The 19,010-nt window shown below is 44.5% G+C and overlaps 1 long non-coding RNA gene across 4 annotated transcripts; it reads right to left on the bottom strand.

The window, feature by feature from the left end:
- Positions 1–1,720: 1,720 nt before the first annotated feature.
- On the bottom strand, positions 1,721–17,496 carry LOC114234111 (uncharacterized). Of its 4 annotated transcripts, XR_008554537.1 has the most exons (4): positions 7,856–8,126; positions 6,392–6,518; positions 2,783–2,925; positions 1,721–2,300 (listed from the first exon to the last, which is right to left on the bottom strand). It is a non-coding gene; the product is annotated as an uncharacterized LOC114234111 (long non-coding RNA). The 4 variants fall into 4 exon arrangements; XR_008554539.1 differs by lacking the exons at positions 2,783–2,925; positions 7,856–8,126 and adding an exon at positions 17,456–17,496; XR_008554538.1 differs by lacking the exon at positions 2,783–2,925.
- Positions 17,497–19,010: the final 1,514 nt, after the last annotated feature.

Raw genomic sequence — 19,010 nt, 5'->3', positions numbered from 1 at the left:
AGAGGAGGCCCTCCGGCCTCAGCACACGGGCACCAGGTCCAGCACAGGCTCCAGGCGAACAAGTGAGCTCCAACATCCGTGTCTGTCCACTTGTAAAAGGGGCCAGATAATACTTTCCTCCTCCTCGGATATTTGCAGGATCGCATGCCATGTCTGTGCAGCTCGCCTAGGAACCACCCAGGGGCTGTCGGTTGTGAACCAAGCGGGGAGCCGGGCATCCTGGGCCTGAGGACCTGGGAAACCTGCGCAGGTGAGCAGGACTGAGAAGCCACAGCCAGAGAAGAGCCTGAGCCTCAGCGGCTTCCTCAGCAGCAGGAGAGGATGTGCGCCGAGGCACCGAAGGGCCATAAGCTGGAGGGCCTGCTGCCTCTGCCCAGATGGAGTATCTGGAGTGAGCTATGTGGATTGGTATCAGAGAGGAAGGGAGAAGGAGAGAGAGAGAGAAGCATCAATGATGACAGAGAATCATTAACTGCTGCCTCCTGTACACCCCACACTGGGGATCGAGCCTGCAACCCGGGTGGGAATCGAACCGTGACCACTTGGTTCATAGGCTGACACTCAACCACTGAGCCACGCCAGCCAGGCAGCTGTGTGGAGCTCTTTTTTTTTTTTTTAATATATTTTATTGATTTTTTACAGAGAGGAAGAGAGAGGGATAGTTAGAAACATCGATGATAGAGGAACATCGATCAGCTGCCTCTTGCACAACCCCTACTGGGGATGTGCCCGCAACCAAGGTACATGCCCTTGACCGGAATCGAACCTGGGACCCTTCAGTCCGCAGGCCGATGCTCTATCCATTGAGCCAAACCGGGTTTCGGCTGTGTGGAGCTCTTGAAGACAGCCATTGGCTCTCTTGGGGGAGAGGTTCTGTGGGATCCCCAGAAACAGCACCCAGGGCTACGAACTGTAAAGTACTAAGATGTCTCCTCCTCTTCTTCTTTCGTAAATTCATATTACTGAATAAAAAGTAAATAATAACATGTATTCTCTATTTCCATCCACCCTTTCCCCAGTCCTCACCCCTGTCTTTAGCAACCTTTCTGTTGACTGTGAAATGTTCCTGGTTATAATCCCGAGCTCTAGTTATACAAATGAAAGGAAGTCTTGTGATCAGACCCAGATTTGCTATGTCACCTGTATACACCTGGATACAATTAAAACATGCTCTTGTTGAACCAACAGTCGATCTGTAGAACATGTAGTATGTAGCAAGTGTCTGAACACGATGTAACCTTGGATACCGGGCAACTCAACTTTCTCGGTCTTGTTGCTAAGGCAACGAGACAGAGGTGGGTGTGGGGGAGCCCAGCATAGCTATCTATATACCGTGCTGCCAGCAGGAGGAAATGGGGTGGAGGGGTGGGGAGGACCTCGGGCTGCTCATCTCTCCAAGGCCTCATCCGAAAAGGCTGCAGGGACAGTACCATGTCACCAATGGCCAGGGAACCTCTAAGTGGTGCCCCATTATACACACTTTATTTCACCCTTCCACGACAGGCCTCCAGCACAGGAAAGCTCTCTACACATGTGCTCCTTTGTCCCCAGAACTTGCTCCCCCAATTTGACTGGCTGGCCCATCGCTGACCACTGCTCTCCCCTCCCTCTTAAGCCCCTGTTGTCCCGTAACCGACAGCAACTTCTCTGGCTGTCCCCAAGTATGCCTTTCTCAGCCTGACTTCCACTTCATATTTTATAGAACAAACAGTAAATGTGGTTTCATCTTCGCTGGGTTTTTAATCCGTTTTCCAATGTGGATTTAGAAGAACACGAGTCCTAGGAGATGTTTCTCACCAACAGAGGTTGAAATCCAATTAGGAAAATATGGCACACCATAACGCCCCTTAGAGATAAACAGAGCCAACTTTCATTTCAGGGCTCCGAGAGATCCTACAATTTAAGTTTTGTGGAGCCCACCCCTTCTCATATTTTACCAGCCAGATATCGTTATTCATGTTTCGTTAACTCCTAACATTCTTCGGAGCAAATATTCCAAAGAGCATGCTTTGAAAAATGCGGATTTAAAGTAGAGCAGATCATGACCAGGGAATTTTAAGCAAATCTTGTATTGACTCTGCCATTGGCATAAGAATGTAACTTCAAATGATTTGAAGCAGATTAGGAATGTTCTGTGACCTTCTGCTCGGATGAAAGCAGATGCCTTTTATGTGCACATGGATATGAATCCAGCACTTCCGTTCTCTTTTCTTAAACCCCGCATGCTCTCAGTGTTCTTCGTGCAATCATGATGCAGAAGGCCAACTGAGGCGAGGACAAAGCAATTCCCGGGATTCGCTCTAAGGGAATACGCATGAGAAAAACAGAAACAGGGGTAATGGCTAAACGTATGCAACTGAGGTTGAGTACAGCGGGGAGACAGTGGTTAAATTTGCGATGGTGGCCTCGAGACTGTTAAAAGAGGTGGCGCGTTCTCCTCCATCACTGCTTTCCTCTCTCCAAAGCTCAGAGGAATACGGAGCCAAGGGGATGGAGAGACAGAGCTGTTCAAGACAAGGGTCACAAAAGAGGTCTCCCTTCTTGTCCCCAGAGTGAAGCCATTCATAATGGCTATGTTTTGAACACTGTTATGTGCCCGGTAGGGGGTAAAGAGTTTAATATACATGATCTCATTTAATACACACAAAAGCCTGAGGATATTACTTATCACCTTTTGCAAATGAGGAAGCTGAGATTTAGAAGCTGACCTAAGGCCATAAAAGGGGTAAACTGGCAGAGTCCCTGTATCCCTTTACCAGGAAGCAACACGGTCTCACGTCACCTTGGCAGTGTGCAGCCAGCCCACCCCACTTTGTCCCAGGGTGACATGGGAGTGTGGCAGGTGTGTCCAAGGCTCGAGTCCACAGCCTGATGTGCTGATCTGTGTTAATTGACGGCCATAACTTGAGACCCGGGCACCTGAGTCTGGGAGGAGACAGGAGGTCAGCTAGTTGTCTCTAGAGATTTGTGAGCAGTTTTCAAAGTATCCGAAGAGGAGCTAGTGGGGAGAAAAATGCATTTGTCTCTGCATTTGACTCAAGTTTTCATGTTGTAGTAGCCTAAAATAAATTACGTTTTAAATCAGTGAGGGTCTTTAATTTTAATAAAAATACGAGCGGAAAAGCTTGTCTTTATTGGACTAACGATTGGATAATAATGAACTATTATTAAGAATAAAGTAGAAATCTTAATATCTTTTGAGTTTTTTTATGAACCTCAATTATCATGAGGACGAGATGAAAGAAGTTCTGGGCCATCTCCAGCGCTGTCTTTAGTGAGGAAGGGTGCTGAGGTTGAGTTGGGGGGTGGGCCTACAGGTGGAAAAGAAAACTGAGGGGGGAAAATCTTGGGAAAGCAGTAATTCCCGGGCTACTTATTTCTTTACCTTCAACTGCTGTGGTAGAGCCAGGGCTGAGTCATTCTAGAAAGGGCACACACTCCATACCCATCTGTTTAATGTGCCTACCATCTCACTGTGCTTGGGAGTATTGTTAACTGTGCATATGTCTGACACCCCCACTTTTTCATACTTCCACATTCAACTTACATAAGCAATGGTAAATGGGAGGGTCTGAAATCAGACTGATCTGAGTTCCATTTGGCTTTGGATAAACTGCTTCAATTCTATGAGCCTGTTTTGTCACCTGTAAAATGAGGATAATAATAGTCCCTTTCCCAAAAAGCTGTGAAGTTTAAAGAGGATCATGCATATAAACTTCTTAGTGCGATGTCTGGCCCATGGGAAGTACTAGTACTCAAAACATGATAGTTTCCCTTCTTAAGAAAAAAAGCTTTTTATAATGAATAAAAATGTAATAACTCTTTGTATAGTATTTTATGCATATTATATTTTAACTAAATGTATTGGGGTAACATTGATTAATAAACTTTTATAGGTTTCACGTGTACAATCCTATGATACAGCATCTGTATATTGCACTCTGCGTTTACTACCCAAAGCCAAGTCTTCTTTTGCCACCGTGTATTTGACCCCTTTGGCCCTTTACTCCTCCTCCACCCCCTTCCCTCTGGTAACCACCATACTGTTGTCTGTCTCCATGAGTTTTTGTCTGATTCTTTACCTTGTTTTTCCCAGCGACCCCTCTTCTGGGTATCTACCTGAAAATTTTGAAAACATTTATTCATATCCCTATGTTCATTGCAGCATTATTCTCAGTGGGCAAGACATGAAAACAATCAGAGTGTTCCTCCATAGATGATTGGCTAAAGAAGATGGGGCACATATACACAATGGGATACTACTCAGTCATAAGAAAGGATGAAACACTGGGTGGATCTTGAGAATATAATGCTAAGAGAAATAAGTATGAAAGAAAAAGTCAAGAACCCTGTGATTTCACTCAGATGTGGGACTTATGCGTATTATCTTAATCCTAATATAGAGCCTTGCAATTAGGAGACAGGTCTCCAAGGACAAGCTGACATTCTTTTCCAATTTGATGAAAGACTAATTGATAAATCTGTCTGAAGGTAATATGGTAACAGGGATCAAAGACATAACCTCTGACCCTGTAGGGCATATATGCAAAGATGCATATGCAGAAAGGACCATCGAAATCTTGTTAATTAGACTGAATTTTAAAAATCAACCTAAATGTCTAACAAATGGTAAATACATTTTGGTACATCCATACAACATGAACGAGGAACCTTTTAGTTGCAAATTATATATCTCAGCTCATGCTAGCTTAAGTCATAAAGGGGGCCTACTGGAGTAACAAGGAGGGGCAGGCCTAACTCAGATGCTACCGCTCTCTAAAGCTTTCTCTGACCCACCAGGCAAGATGAATCACTCCTCTCTGTGCTGCCAGAGTAGACTTTTTCTATTTTTTTTTTATCCCTAATGCCTAAAACAGTGCCCAACCCCAGCTAGGAACTTAGAATAATGAATCAATCAATGAGGGGTCAGAAGGAAGCAGTATGGTCTAGTGAAAAGAGACTTGAAGGCCAAGAGTCTTGGTGTAGGACCTACTACCACTGCTTACTAGCCATGTTACCTTAGGCAAGCCACTCAAACAACCTCAGGTAAAATTATAGTCCTAGTAGCCACCTGAACCAATAACTGTGGATAAATGAAGAAGCCATATATACATCCTATATAATAAGAGTGTAGTATGCAAATTGTCTCCTCAACAGGGAGTTCGTTCATCCAGGAGTTCGACCAGTGGGCAGGGCTGGGCAGGGGAAGGGAGGGAGGCCCTGGAGAGGGAGGCCCTGGGGAGGAAACCCCGGCTGGCAGCAGTGGCAGTGGTGGCAGGGCGGCTGGGGGAAGGGAGGGAGGCCCTGGCCAGCAGCCGCTAGGGACCCCACCAGAGCATGAATTTTGTGCACTGAGCCACTAGTATTTAAATGCTTGCAAACCGAATCCATCAATACATTAAAAAGATCATATACCATGATCAAGTGTGATTTATTCCTGAAATGCAAGGTTGGCATAATATCTGCAAATCAATGAACGTACACCACATAAACAAAATGAAAGATAAAAATTATTTGCCCATATCAATAGACAACACAAAAAGCTTTTGACAAAATCCAGCACCACGGTTTAGTGGAGGAGACAACATTTACTGCGGCAAGTCGTTATACAGAGAAAATGCAGGGCTCTGTCTGACACAGACTTGGAGGACAAAGAAATGGGATATAGACTGTGGTTGAAACCATGAGACGGAAGCAAAGGGAGAAAAGTGATGGGCCTAGGCAAAGGACAAAATCCTGGGAAACTGTAACATTCATTGGGGTGCTTCAGAGTAAGAGGACAAGCGTATGAGAAAGAGTCGGTGATACTGGAGATGAGGAAGGGGCAGGAGGAAAAGGGGGGGCAGGAGGAAGGAGAGAAAACAAGTTGCCTTATGCCATTGACCAAGGATTATAGGTTCGAGAGGCTAGGAAGTAAATGGATAACCATGTTCAAGTTGTTTTTGGAGCTGAAACAGCCTAAGCTGTGTTAGGTAGAGTGTCTGGCTTGGCATGAACAGTGCCATGAACTCCCAGAAACTCTACTTGGGGATCCTGGAGGCTGCTCTGGGCAAAGGCTGCCTCCACGAATGCCCAGGAGGGACATTCCTTACTCAGGTCCCTAAGGGGCTCTGCATTCGACCGCTACTCTAGTGCTGGCTGCTTTGTTTTCTCGCCTGCAACCCTCTGTTTCCTTGAGGCTGGTTGGTTTATACTAACTTTGCCCTTATTCTTTGCTTCTTATAGAATGTCACAGAGTCACCCCATTTGGGGCCCAATGTTTCATGAAGCTTCCCCCAGCCAGAGCCTATCATCCATGTAGCTAGATGCTAATGTAAGTCCATGGAACCGTGCTCTTGTGGCATTGACGGCCTGCCTGTCTGAAAGGCTGCTTTGCTCAGAGCAGACTCACCTTCACCTCGGGGTCTATCCAGGCTGATGTGAAAGGTGCCTGCCCTTCCTGAGCAGCTGTGGCAGAGAACGGGAGCGTGTTCCAGAACCTGCGAGGGCACAGGCGATGTCACAGTCGGGTTAGACATCTGTCATAAAGATGTAAGGAAGAGATAATTCAATCCTGGATAACTAAAACGTACCTTTTGTAAAAACAAGAAGTTGAGCCCTAGCTGGTTTGGCTCGGTGGATAGAGCGTCAGCCTGTGCACTGAAGGGTCTCAGGTTCAATTCCAGTCAAGGGCAAATCCCTGGGTTGTGGGCTCGATCCCCAGTAGGGGGCGTGCAAGAGGCAGCCGACAGTCTATCAATGATTCTCTCCCATTATTGATGTTTCTATCTCTCTCCCCCTCCCTCCTTCCTCTCTGAAATCAATAAAAATATATTTTAAAAACAAAACAAACAAAAAAAACCCAAGAAGTTGACTCTCAATAATGAGGCCATGGTGGGGACGTGGGAGAGAACCAGTGTCTGGGGAGATGCATTCAGGGAGGTGCAAGAATTTCTTTGCAGCCAGGTAGCCCCTTGTAGTAGTGTGTGCACACTGCCACCCGTGCCCTCTGTCTTTTGTCGCATTAATGGCTCTTTATAAATACTGATGCCCTAGATAGCCTCATGAATATTTATTTGCCCACGTCATCATTCTTCCACCAGGGTTTTGGAGTGAGCCATCAACTTGGTTGGTACTGTTAGGGATTTCATGTGCAAGATTCCTTAGTGAGAAGCAATCTGATGGGCTCCCCTCCAACCAGTATGCTGAAATTCTTTCCTTTTTTCTTTTTTTAATATATTTTTATTTATTTCAGAGAGGAAGGAAGAGGGAGAGATAGAAACATCAATGATGAGAGAGAATCATTGATTGGCTGCCTCCTGCACGCCCCCTACTGGGGATTGAGCCTGAAACCTGGCCATGTGCCCTTGACAGGAATTGAGCCTGGGACCCTTCAGTCCGCAGGCCGACACTCTAGCCACTGAGCCAAACCGGCTAGGGCCAGTATGCTGAAATTCTTAAAGCATCAATATTTGTTTGGGGCATCTTAATATTATTATACTTTCTCATTTTGTTTGAATCCTCTTTACATCTCAAACTAAGAAATCTCCCTATCCCGGCTTTTAAGGTGACCGAGTTACAAAGCTTGAATCCTCAGAGATTCCTGGGCTGCTGAGGCAGAAACCGTTCATGCAGCAGAAAAGAAGTGAAAAAGGCATGTCCATGCACTCGTCTCAGTCCCTGGGCCTGTGCGTGGGCAGATGGACCAAGCCCCGCACGCCCTGGCCCCACTTCCCTGTGTTCTGGACCCCGTGCCAGGGCTACCGTCCTGAAACTGAAGCTGAGTGTCCTTTCTCTCTGAAACAGTGGCTTAGTCAGGCGTTCACAATCGGTGATCCTCCCCGGCTGCTGCCCCAAATCCCGTCTGCCTACGTACAAACAAGCCTTCTTTGACGAGCCAACGCTCTCCGATACTTCATGTTCTTGCCGTTGAAACGAATGATAGTAACACCTGATGTTAGTCTCGTGCGGCAGTCCTCCCTCTAGTTAGCTGGGTCTCTCTATCAAATTTAAACTTTAGGAAAGTCACAGAGAAATGGAAATAGCAACTACCCGGGAACAATAGATCAGAGAGATGCAGACGTTGGAGCTGAGCAGAGCTGAAATTCCTGTTTTCAAAGAAGACCAAGGTGAAATGACAAGCCCCAAGTCATAGAGCTGCATTTCATGGCCAGGTGGAAACTAGGAAAATAAATAAATAAATAAAATAGCTCATTACTTTTAATGTATTTATTACAAAAAACAACATATGCATGTGACTTTTTAATAAATTCAAATAGACTAAAGGGTGTAAAATAAATATATTCTCCTAAAAAAAAAAAGTGGAAACTAGGACTTTTGATTTCAAATCCAGTGCTCTTTCCACAACATTCACTGAACGAATAGTGAGATACTTGGGGAGTCTGTTGAAAACATCACCAGAAGTCCCAGGGTCAGTTCTTTCATTCCTCATGTTCATACATAATCTAACTCTAACCATCCAATTAATCTATATGTCTCTCTAGGTCTCTTTGATAAGGGTTTGGCTAGAAAAAAAAAAACACATAAAATTTTTAGGAGTGTGTTTGATGATTTAACAAAATGTACAAATTTCAACAATGCAAAACCTAAATAATGCAACGTGAGCCACACTTTTGTGGCCCAGATGTTTTGTCCTTATTTCTGTTCATGTTTAGCGAGAATGCACAGTTCAGGAGGGCAGGGGTTACATTGTTCTTTTCCACGGCTTCCTCAGTGTCAACCAGAGTGACTAGAATAGAGTTAGCACTCAGGACGTATTTGTTGAGTATAAGACTGTGATGGAATATTGTTAAAAAATTAGAAATGAATGTTATATGACACAAAAGATGGATATTCTTGGGATGATATGATTGTCAGGCTTTTTAAAATCTTCAAATGCCTTTATATCACATTGCTGACCTAAAAGATTCATTTACTCCTAATATTATTTTTTACATTACATCATAAATTCCATAAGGTTAAGAACTATTTCTGTGTTATTCACCTCTGTATCCCCAAGGCTTGGCACAGACTAAGCACTCACAAATAACGGCGGTAGTGTTTCTTTTTTACAATGCAATAAGAGCATTTGCCAAGTCGCCATTTTGTGATTGTCAACAAGATTTGCAGCTCTTGCCTCAGATCACTGGCTGGTTTCAAGGCTCTGTAGCCGGCTTTAACTCTTTGATGGCAAAGACATATGACAAGACGCTTAACTTGGGGCTAGATGAGCTCTTAACATTTATAAATACAATAATATTCCAAGTGCCAATGAGCACACCAGACAGCTTGACTATGGGACTGAAGAAATAAGAGTTCCATGAACACTCAAAGAATCAATCAATAAACCTCCCTCTCACTAAAGCGAAAAAACTAACTTTGGCAGCTCTCTCACCAATGCTACTTTCTCATCTAAGGGGAAAATGTTTTCCAAAGTATTTGTTCTTTTGAGAGCTTACAGATGGCAATGACTTAGAGGCCTTTTTAATACTGGTAACACAGTGCATGATCCTAACCGAATTCCACATGGCAGCAGTTGACTAGACTTGAAAGCTTGGACGCTCACAGAAGTACATGCCAAATGCCTGTCCACTACATCCTGAAACAGTAGGCAAAGATGTGGATGGGAAAGGTGCCTAGATACAGGGATGACGTGGAGAAAAGTACCGAGCTAGGAAGGAACAAGGATTGTGTGGTTGACATGAAATACACAGTATAAACAAAACAGTTTCTGAACAAGAGATAAGATGAGGTATATGCATTGGGTTCATGACTTCCTACCAAAGAACTGGACTTTGTAATGGTCTCTCTGTTATTAACTGTATTAGTTTTCTATTGCAGATGTGATCAATTACCACACATTTAGTGGCATAAAAGGACACATATTTACTGTGTTCCAATGCTGGAGACCAGAAGTCTAAAATGGGTCAGCAAGACTGTGTTCCTTCTGGGGCTCTAGAGAATAATCTGTGTCCTTGCCTTTCCAAGCTTCTAAAGGCCATCTGCATTCCTCGGCCCCTTCCTCCATCTTCAAAACCAGCAGCATAGCAACTTCAAATCCATATTTCTCCTCCCCCTCCCGCCCACTTTTGTCATCATCTGTCTTTAACTCTGATCCTAGATAATTCAGGAAAATCTTCCCATTTCAAGATCTTCAACTTAACCACATCTGCACTGTCCCCTTTGCCATGTATGGTATCACAATAACAAGTTCTGGCCATGAGGACATAGACATATGCAGGTGATGATGGAGAACAAGATGGGTTCACAAGCAGGAAATCCTAGAGATGAAGCGAAGTTAGAAAGCTATTCAAAGATGCAATAACCAGCCAGAAAACTAAGTAATCTAATTAAAACTGCTTAAAAGCCATGTTAATCAAGACCTATTTGGGGAAAGCTTATGGTATTTACACTTACTCACTCAATATTTCCTTTTATTCCTTAATTTAAATTTTTATTGTTAAAAGTATTACATACACTGAGTGGCCAGATTATTATGATCTCTGAACGCATAATAATCTGGCCACTCAGTGTATATCCTATATAATAAAAGGCTAATATGCAAATTGTCCCCTTGACCAGGAGTTCGACTAGCAGGCAGGCTGGCCAACCACCCATGTCCCCTCCCCCTGGCCAGGCTGGCTGGACCTCACCCATGCATGAATTCAGGCACCGGGTCTCCAATACACACACACACACACACACACACACACACACACACACACACACACACAAACACACAGAGTGGCCAGATTATTATGCGTTCAGAGATCATAATAATCTGGCCACTCAGTGTATGTCCCGCTTCTTCCCCATTGACCCCTTCTTTTCTTGAAACTGTTCCATGTTTACTGCATGCTGGGACTACAACAGTAAATGAAACAGACATGTTTCTATCTCGATGGAGCTTACCTTCTAGTTGGGTGTTTCTAAAAAGGACACATTTAAGCTGAGCCACAGAGACTTAGAAAGAGGCAGTTCTACAGAAGAGAAGGAGTTTCAAGAAGAGGAAATGGCGTGCACAGAGCTCTCGGACTGGGGAGAATGTGGTTCTCTGCAAGTGCAGTCAAAGACCAGTGTGACTGAAGTGTGGAGAATGAGAGGAAGCTTGTACCTAATGTGGCCAGGAAGGTAAACAGATGCCGGTCCATGCAGCAGTCCACGAGTCTTAACTTCATTCTAAGCATAACTAGAAGTCACTGAAAGGGTTCTTGGTTTCAAAATAACTCTAGTGTTGAGGAGCAAGAGTGCAAGTGGGAAAATTAGAGCCTTGCTGCTGCTCAGTGTGGTTCAAAGACCAGCAGCATCAGAGAGACCAGAGCTTTTTGGAAATGCAGAATATTGGCCCCCTCCCCAAATCTAGAATCAGAATCTGCATTCTAAAAAGATCCTCAAGTGATTCATTTGCACATTACAGTTTGAGAATCACTGAGCTGGAAAACCGTGGTAGCTTGATCTACATAGTGGCTGAGGAGATGGAAGAGAGAACGTCTTAGTCATAGGCATTCAGAACTTGTGTTGGGATTAAAAGCTGTTATAAGGACCATTGTATTAAAAGCAACATAGAAAAGCTGCCAAGTTCTTTGTCGTGTGGCTGGTTGGTATGAAATCCTTGCTAGATGCTGATGCTCAAGCTGTTGACATACTAATTGCCTACTTTAACAACTGTCAGAGAAACATGGTGGGGTAAGGTGGTGCTTTTAAAAAATCGTTCAAAGACTTCTGTAAAATGCAAGATAAATTCAAGTTATTTTAACATAAAAAACGAATCTGGTATAAAGAGGACAGTGTTCAAGACACACAGAAATGTTAGTTAAATGTAGGTGTGGAACACTAGTCTTCGATGTCAGAGACGTTTTCAGGCAGAAGTCCAGTACCCTGGAGAGCTCCCACAGAACAACAGTTTTCTGAAGACCAAAGTCTAGGATCTATAGAGAGATGCCTTTTAGTCTCAAAACCTTAAAGTCATCCTTGATTGTATAGTCTTTGGGGGTAGGGGGAGCTTCTGTTATTTATTTATTGAATTTATTGGGGTGACATCTATATATATAAAAGCCTAAGCGACCTTTTGATTGGTAGCTATGATGCACACTGACCACCAGGGGGCATTTGCTCAATGCACAGGCATGGAAACATGGAACAGACTGATGAATCTCAGAGGGAAGAGGGGAGGAGGGAGGGTGGGAAGAGATTAACCAAAGATCTTATATGCATACTAGAGGCCCGGTGCACGGATTTGTGCACCAGTGGGGTCCTTTGGCCTGCCCTGCACCCTCTCGCAATCCAGGACCCCTTGGGGGATGTTGAACTGCCGGTTTCGGCCCAATCCCTACAGGCCAGGCCAAAGGACCCCATCAGTGCACGAATCCGTGCACTGGGCCTCTAGTTGGTTAATAAAATTTTGTAAGTTTCAGGTGTACAATTCTATAATACATCATCTGTATATTGTATTGTATGTTTACCACCCCACTTGACCATATACGCCTGGTGAAGCTCTGGTGATCACTGAATTAAGCTCTATGATTCCTGGGAATCATCTTCAATACCCAAGGAGCTTTCTGTTCCACATGATAAAATGACCATGATATCTGATCTGACTTGCATACTCCAGTTAAACTATAATCCCGAAGGAGGCCAGAAGGCTGAAATAAGGTAGAGGTGAGACGAAAATACCCTTCTTAATACTCTTTGCCCTCAACAACCCTCTCTCTCCTGGTTCAGAAGTTGGAGTTTGGCCTAGGTTCAGGGGTTCAACCCCAAAACGGAAACTGTCAGAGCACTAACTATAACTCTGAAAATTAAAAAAAAAAAGGTCAGATGTGGGAAGGCTGTGAAGGACAATCAGTAGGACATGGTGAAGGGTAGAAAGAGGAGAGTGTGGAGCACCAGAGCCCTGATTGCTGCCAGGGCCCTCCTGCTGGTCCCAGCTGTCCTGCCTAGACGCAAACACACAGAGTTCCAGGAAAACCCCCCTAACGCTATGAGACACCACCATGCCACTCCCACGGAAATGATTGAAATGAGGATGTAGAGCAATTGGGATTTCACACATTATTGGTGAGAATGTAAAATGGTATAACCATTGCGGAGAAAGATCTGACAGTGTCTTATGAAGTGAAACATACATTTACTGTATGACTAGCAGTCAAACTCCTAGGTAAAACATACTTCCAAAAGCAGACTTTTATAGGAATCTTTATGGCAGCTATATTCATAATTCCCAACTTTTACAGGAATCTTTATGGCAGCTTTGTTCATAATTCCCAAAAAGGTAGAAACAATCCAAATGTCCCTCAACTAGAGAAGAGATAAACAATTTATGGTGTATTTGTATAATGGAATATAAAAAAGTTGATACACATAATAATGGTAAATCTCAAAACATGAGTAAATTAATTATGGTATATTTATATCATGAAATATTCACTAGCAATTAAAAATAATGAATGATGGATACCAGTGACAACAAGGATTAATCTAAAAAATAAGACTCCAGACACAAGTAGATTTAAAAATGATATACTGTATGATTCCATTTATAGAAAATTATAGAAAAGACAAACTAAGCTATGGCAATAGAAATCAGGAAAGTTGTTGCCTAGTGGGTGGAGCAGGGATGGAAAGGAAGGGGACAGAAGACCATTTCTGGGGGTGACAGAAAAGTTCTACATCTTGATTGGGGGGTTGCTTACTTAGGTGTATACATTTTAAAGAATTCATCCAATTGTACACTTAAGATCCAGGAGAATTATTGTATATAAAATTTACCTCACTAAAAATAAATTCTTTTTTGTTGTTGTTGTTAATCCTCACCCGAGGATATTTTTTCCATTGATTTTTAGAGAGAGTGAAAGGAAGGGAGGGAGGGAGAGAGAGAAACATAGATGTGAGAGAGACACATTGATTAGGTGCCTCCTGCACTAACCCGACTGTGGCTGGGGATTGAACCTATAACCCAGGTACATGCCCTTCAGTGCCTGAGCCAACACTCTAACCACTGAGCACACCAGCCAGGGCTAAAAATAAATTCTTAACAAAAAAATCCCACTGGCCTTTGCCGCATTTCAAGGACATGTGTACCTATATTGAAGGATGCTTCACACCAGAAAAAAAAATCTGTGAGTGATACTCAACCATCTTTCTGGTCTGGAAAGAATGTGGCACAGGGGCTGCCAGTTTGCCCAAGCAATTGATGCAAAGCTCAGAGCAGCTGGGCTTAGCAAAAGCTTTCATGCAGGCTTAGAACAATGCCCATAACGTATGACCATGAAATTGGAACATGCCCACTGGAGCCTGTGTGGCATTAGAAATCTCATTTAGAGTGGGCCGGAAGCTCTTTCCAAGCCACAAGAGCCTGATGCATTGCTCAGCTGTTCTTTCAGGCAGTTTTGATTTCAATGCCAACTGAGGGAGGAAAACACCCAGGTTTTCAGTGCTGTGAAAATTCAGTCTAGGATAAAGGGCCCTAAAAGAGGAGCCAACGAACAAAGAGCACAAGAGAATGAGGCCACATGCTTGCGGATCTGCTCTTCTCTTTTCTCCATCAGCAATTTAGTCCCAATTCTAGTGGAGTTTTGGAACAAGAGGGTGGGCCCTCCTGAGTGTACACAGACCTCATCTTGTAACGGAAACCCAACGTGGCACCCTTCATCACGTCCTGTACATGACTGCACACAGTGTGAACTGTGGCCTGTTCCTATTTCCCCACCGTTTGTCAACCCGGAGCCTCTTCTTTTCCTTTCCCAGGAGACTGAGTTCTACATTGAAGAAGTTGAAGTCCCTCCACAGGGTGCCTCTGGGGCCCTTCACAATAACTGCATCCCTTCAGAGCAGGCGTCCTCAAAGTACGGCCCACGGGCCACATTGCGGGTGTTTTTGCCATTTTGGTTTTTTACTTCAAAATAAGATATGTGCAGTGTGCATAGGAATTTGTTCATAGTTTTTTTTTTAAACTATAGTCCGGCCCTCCCACGGTCTGAGGGACAGTGAACTGGCCCCCCGTTTAAAAAGTTTGAGGACCCCTGCTTCAGAGTGATGCCCACAGTCTGTGTGACTGCTGAGAATGGTCTTCCTCCTCGCAGCAGATGTAGCAAACAGCTGTCTTTCACTTTGAATGGAACCCTGGCACATTCCTTGTGCGGATGTAAAATGATTCAGCTACTCTGTAGAAACTGTTTGGTGTTTCCTTGAGAAGTTAAACACGGAATTACCATATGACCCAGAAATTTCACTCCTAGGTATGTACCCTAAGGTATTCAAACAAAAACGTGTATACAAATGTTCATAAAAGCATTGTCCACAATTTCCAAAATGTGGGAAGAATTCATACGTCCACCAATGGATGAACAACAGATAAACAAAATGTTATCAAAGAAATGAAGCACTGACCATGCTACAACATGGATGCGCCTTGAAAACATTACACTGAGTGAAAGGAGCCAACGCAAAGAATATACATTGTGGGATTCCATTTATATGAAATGTCCATAATAGGCAAATTCATCGAGACAGAAAGCAGATTAGTGGTTGACAGGGCCTGGGGTAGAAGGAAATGAAGAGTGACTGCTTGCCGAAACTGGTTTGGCTCAGTGGATAGAGCGTTGGCCTGCGGACTCAAGGGTCCCAGGTTCGATTCCGGTCAGGGGCATGTACCTTGGTTGCGGGCACATCCCCAGTAGGGGGTGTGCAAGAGGCAGCTGATCAATGTTTCTCTCTCATCGATGTTTCTAACTCTCTATCCCTCTCTCTTCCTCTCTGTAAAAAATCAATAAAATATATTTTAAAAAAAAAAAGAGTGACTGCTTAATGAATACAGGGTGTCCTTTTAGCCTTTTAGAATGATGGAAATATTCTGGAACTAGGTAACAGTGGTAGTTAAACAACGTCCTATATAATAAAAGGCTAATATGCAAATTGACCGAATGGCGGAATGACTGGTCACTATGATGCACATTGACCACCAGGGGGCAGACACTCAACGCAGGCGCTGCACCCTGGTGGTCAGTGTGCTTAGCCAGAAGCCAGGCTCACTGCTGGCGAGTGCAGTGGCAGTGGCAGGAGCCTCTCCCACCTTTGTGGCAGCACTAAGGATGTCCAACTGATGGCTCCCGGACTGTGAGAGGACGCAGGTCGGGCTGAGGAACCCCTTTCCCCCGAGTGCACAAATTTCATGCACCAGACCTCTAGTTGTGAATAAAAGCCATTTGACACTTTAAAATGGTTTAAGTCAGGGGTGGGAAATGTTCGGCCCATGGGCCATGTAAGGCCCACAAAATCATTTGGTCTGGCCCTGCCAAGGCAGTAAGGATGAGTTAATTAAATGTTTGACCAAGTATAGCAGGCTAATTTTTAAGTTGATAATTTCATATGGCCCGAGAATGATACTAAAAATATCCAAATGGCCCTTGGCAGAAAAAAGGTTCCCCACCCCTGGTTTAAATGGTGAATTTTATGATACGTGATTTTTTTTTTTTTTATCAACAATTTAAAGAAAAAAAAAACAGAAAAGAAACCTTCCTGAGGCTACACCATAGCAAATGATTTGGCAAATGAATTAGCATAGCACTGGAAGTTTCCATCCTGCAACTGTTTAAGAAAGTAACCATCACATAATGCACTAGGTTCAAACCACAGCGGGCGAGCAAGGATACCCTGATGGAGAGACAAGGATTCCACTTAACTCAGCTGCGGGAGCTGAGGCACTGATTGACATAGCTGTCCAAGTGGAAATACACAAATACGTTCCTTGAAAAACAAGCAAGGAGACCACCTTGGAGTGAATCAAAGCACACCTGGCTATGGATGTTCCAGTTAGAACAGACCTTGAAAACAGTCTCGTTTTGGAGACTACCTGCTGAAGGAAACAGGAGAACCTGGCCCAAGAGAACCAACGTCCTGACTCTCCTCCACGTGGTCTTCCGAGTTGGGACTATTCCATAAATACCTTTCAGAACAGTTATAACCTGAATGGGTGTTAAGCCAGGACAGCTGTATTTCCCCTGCACGTGCCCTCAAATACATATAAAAAGAGAAACCTACGGTCCAAGTTTTAAAACAGCCCCTCTCTTTGTGCTCTAAATCTTGGTGTGTGTCACACCCAAGTCAGAAAGCTGACTTAACTGCCCCCTACCTCACCCCTTATGTTCAGGGAACTAGTCAGCAAACCTGCCAGTTCTCAGGTTAGAACATCTAGCGAATGTGGACCTTCTTCTGTTCTCATCATGTTTCCCTAACCCTCGGCTTGGACCACTTCAGACACCCCTGACTGCCCAGCGTTACCCGTGGCCACATCCAACACTGACTCCAGAGGCACCTGAGCTGGGAACTCAGATCGTTCCAGACCCTATGAGCCTTTCTGTCTTGTAGATGGGGTAGAGCCTGGGGGCAGTGGTCCTCTCTGTCCACCACCCCCCACCCCTAGTTCCAGACACACAGTGACCACAAAAACCAACGGTAAACACATTTGAAAGTCTCTGACCTCAACACCTGCAACTGTGACAAAGTGTTGAAACGTTATTCCTTCAGAGGCACAGAGAGCAATTCTAATTCAGTGTTACAAACAATACTGGATTATCTGGTTGCCTTGGCAACCCGCAGTTCTACGCTAGGTGACAACAAAGACTGGAGGCTCCAATTTCCTTCTAGCTCCGAACATTCTCATCCTATGAAAATCTGGGGCTGCAGAGAGCAGGCCAGAGGGAAAATGGTGCAAAAGTAAAACTATTAAATTTTTTAAAAATAGAAGCAAAGCCAAAGACAGCTGCCCAGGAGGCAATCTGGTGGAATGCCGGGGAAAGACAGGCTGTTTCTTCCACGGGCAGAGTGTGGGATCTGAAGTGTCCAGGAGCAATGGTCAGTTAACAGTAGCTTCAGTTACGCTCCGCCCACTCTGTTAACTAAGGCAGAGCAACGAGAACATGTTGTTGAAAGCTTGTTCTGTGAATTTTAGAAATTAAACTGTCATGTTTCAGAAACAACATCCTTATCTAGAACCATTCCCTGCTAATGCATGATGAGCGATTGCACCGGCTTTAAATACAGACATTCAGACTAGAGGGCAGGCGCTCCTGTTTGATCTGATCCAAGGCCATCGGAGGGCCGGAGAGAGAAGTAGCAAAACCCTCAGATGGTGCCTGAAGCCCCGGGCAGCTGCGATGGGACAGGTTGTCCTTTTCATGGGAACAGAGTGCACCTTAGATTGTGGCCAAAGCTCTCGAGCTAGAAAAGCTAAGGGTGGCGGTTCCCTTCCTGTCAGATACGTGGAGTTGCACACTGGGGAAATGTGAATGCTATCTGCCAGTCCCAAACCCTTTTGTTTACTGTTCCTGTTAGTTTATCTTTTGATACAAATGTCCCCATTAAGAGTTTTAGAGCCCTGGCCTGGTAGCTCAGTTAGAGTGTCATCCCCATACGCCAAGGTTTTGGGTTCGATCCCCTGTCAGTGCACATACAAGAATCAACCAATGAATGCGTAAGTGGAATAACACATCAATGTTTCCCTCTCTCTCTCCCTGAACTCAATTTTTAAAATTCATCCATGTGTTAAAAAAAAAACAACAACCACGAGTTTTAGAGAAAATTGTCCATGTATATCACAAATAAACCAACAAGACATTGCCAGTGGATCCCACTTGGGGGGACCTGGGAGAGTAACAAATGGGACTGGACGTCTTCCTGCTGGAGGCCAAGCCTTGCCTACCGAGCCTGGCTGCACAACGCATCGCCCAGTCCTCTGGGGCCCAAGAATAGCAAGTCCCCAAGTCCTGGACAGAAGAGGTGACAGAGAGCTAAGCCACATCACCTCTGCTGCCGTTGAAAGCTGTGTTAGGGAGCACAGCTCAGGGTCATTGTCCTGAGGTCTGCTAACCCCAGTCCAAAGTCAGCCCGCACCCAGGGCGGGGTGGTGGGTTTTGCAAAGCAAGCACACTTCCAAGTGGCAGCTTCTTGCTGGCCTGGAAGTAATAAACAGAAGAACAAATCCCACCCATCCATGATGACAAGCTGAGGGAGACTGCACCGCCCAAAACAAACCT

Source organism: Eptesicus fuscus, chromosome 19, assembly GCF_027574615.1.
Source record: "Eptesicus fuscus isolate TK198812 chromosome 19, DD_ASM_mEF_20220401, whole genome shotgun sequence".
Classification (NCBI taxonomy): Eukaryota; Metazoa; Chordata; class Mammalia; order Chiroptera; family Vespertilionidae; genus Eptesicus; species Eptesicus fuscus.
The sequence above is the reverse complement of the archived record's forward strand: the minus strand, read 5'-3'. Positions and strand labels throughout refer to the sequence as shown.